Source organism: Athene cunicularia (genome assembly GCF_003259725.1).
Source record: "Athene cunicularia isolate RWA chromosome 1 unlocalized genomic scaffold, athCun1 chr1_part1, whole genome shotgun sequence".
NCBI lineage: Eukaryota > Metazoa > Chordata > Aves > Strigiformes > Strigidae > Athene > Athene cunicularia.
Window position 1 is genome coordinate 102,553,812 of NW_020799091.1, and position 2,591 is coordinate 102,556,402.

Below are 2,591 nucleotides of genomic sequence, written 5' to 3' on the forward strand. Positions count from 1 at the left end.
GGAGGCAGGGAGCTGAGGGGGCAGGGGGGAAGTTGTTTTTAAGATGTGGTAATGCTTCTCACTGTCCTACTCTGTCTATTAAGTGTTGTTGGTTTTAGTGTTTGAAATAAAGTGATGTTCATTTTCTTCCCCAGTTGAGTCTGTCTTTTGCCCATGACCATGATAGGTGAATCATACTGAGATGGGGAGTCTAAACAATCTTAGATTGATGGTGCAAGACTGGGGAATTTACGCAAAGAAAAAAGGAGGCTATGGGACTGTTTGCAAAGACATACCAGGTGCTGATAATGTTGCTAGGCTACTGTCTCCTAGCTCAAAGAGAAGCCTCCTCTGGTCCTTGAAGTTGTGGGTATCAGCAACAGATTAGCCCAAATACCAGCACATACAGTCTGGTCAGAAACCAGAGAACAACTGAGGCTGCACAAAGCGACAGGGTGAAAAGTTCATCAGCGGGGAAGAAGAGGTACTTCATCTATATGACCCCTGCCCGGAACTTGAAGAGCTCATCGTGCAGGCACAAGGGGAGGAGACCTGATTACCATGAGAAGCGAGGGGAGGCAGGGGCATAATATGTATATGTATAGGCATTCTATGAATATGCACTACTCTGTAACATATAAGCCGGCCGGGACCTGCAAATGGCGCGCATGCTTGTGGTGGAGCGATCCCCCATGCCCCCAGCGCTGAATAAACATACCCACTTTATAACTCCACAGTTATAGAGTGATTTCTCTGCAAGTCAATACCTCTCTCTCCTTATCTCAATACTCAAGCCTTTTGCTTTATTTTCTCCTTCCCATTCCTGAGGGGGGAAGAGGTGAGTGAGTGGCTGCATGGTGCTCAGTTGCCCTCTGGGCTCAAACCACAACACAAATTCGGTCTTTGACTAGACTGTCTTCTCTAGCACGATCTCTTCTTGGATCTGGCTCTTCATTTCAGCATTAGCATGAGAATGTAAAATAGGTGATGTTGAAATTTTCTGAAATTTGGAAATTCTAGGGTTTTTTTTCCTCTACAGCTTTACCTCTAATACCCTTCTTGACAACAAATTTAGGTTACACATCTTATTAATTTTAAATTAGTTAATATTTTTAAATTAGTTAATAATTTTAAATTAGTTAATATTTACTGTTAGTTAACTATTAACTATTAGTTAATATTTGGTGTCTGTAAAAAGAATGAACGTATGCCTTAACCTCTGCTTTTTTATCAAGGCATCTTTGCAAATATTCATTGTATCTTCAAAAATATTATAGCTAAATTTAACAGTGAGCAGTGACTTGTACCTCTAAAGCTTTTTGCAATTTATGATCAGAAATTTTTCTTTATCTGTCTAGTTGTGAAATACTGAATATGTTTCATTGCCAAAATAGTTTGCTAATGTGATCAGAAGGATCCATAGATGGCTTCAAACACATAAAAATCGGTCTCTGGATCTTCAGTGTAATGCAATACAAAGACTGAAACATCCTTTAAATTTAACTGACTGACCCAAAGACATGCTTTATAATCAATATTTTCTATTGAGTGGGTAGCTTTGAAAGCCACAGAGCAGCCAGGCAAAAATTATTCTTTCATCACTGATATCTGACAGCTGTGTTTTGCACCTGGTGTGTATGAGTAAATTAGCACCCACCTTGTTTTCAAAAAGACTGTCAGAACACCATCATTTTGGCATTCTCTTTGCAGAAGATGCTATCAAGGATTCTAGGACTGCATTCCTCCATACAAATTATTAACTTGTTTTTTATTTTGTTAAGGTTTAAGACTCTTTTTCATGACTCAACTATAGTTTCTTTTCAAAACCCCAGGGTACTGGAAAATGGTGCAACTCCTTTCCCTTCCAGCCCCCACATTTTTTGACAACTAAAACCTTTATAGGCTTTGGAAAACACAAATAACTGGGTCATTTCTTTTGTTGTTCCTGTCTTCCTGAAATGTTGCTTTTTAGACAGAAAGTTTTAAACCATTCCATTACTTTTAGTGTCAGCTGGAGTTCACATTTTTTCCTTCAGATATGTCAACTTTTCTCTTATCTCTTCTCTCTAGAGCCCTTAAATCCATTTTGTTGCATACCAGCATTCTCTTTCTTCTCTATTCATTCCTGCCATTCAGGTTTTTTATTCCTTTCACAACTGTGAACCCTTTTTCTAACTTCAGAGTCTTCTTTCAGAGTTGCATCCCCTTTTTCCCTTCCCACTTAGCAATATGGGAAAGGGAACTGCAGTGTTTCCAACATAAGCTTCTACCACATGCTTGAGAATCTCATTATGTAAGTGAAATTCAAGTTGTTTTCTTCATGCTTGTTTTTAAGGATTCCTTAATATGTAGTAGTATTAGTGGTTCAATAGTTGATGGTCCATGTAATTGAACATACAAAAATGTTTTGTTCCATGCATATAACATATTTATTCTTTATTGCATATGTATTTATTCTTTCTGTTTCTGAAAAGTAAAGCCTTCTTGAATGACCTCCACACATACATCCATTAACTCATCTAAATAGACAAGAAGTAAATCTCCAGTAGAAATGCCATCAAAATTCTATAATTAGGGAAATTAAATGCCATGTAGAAAGACACATTGTGATA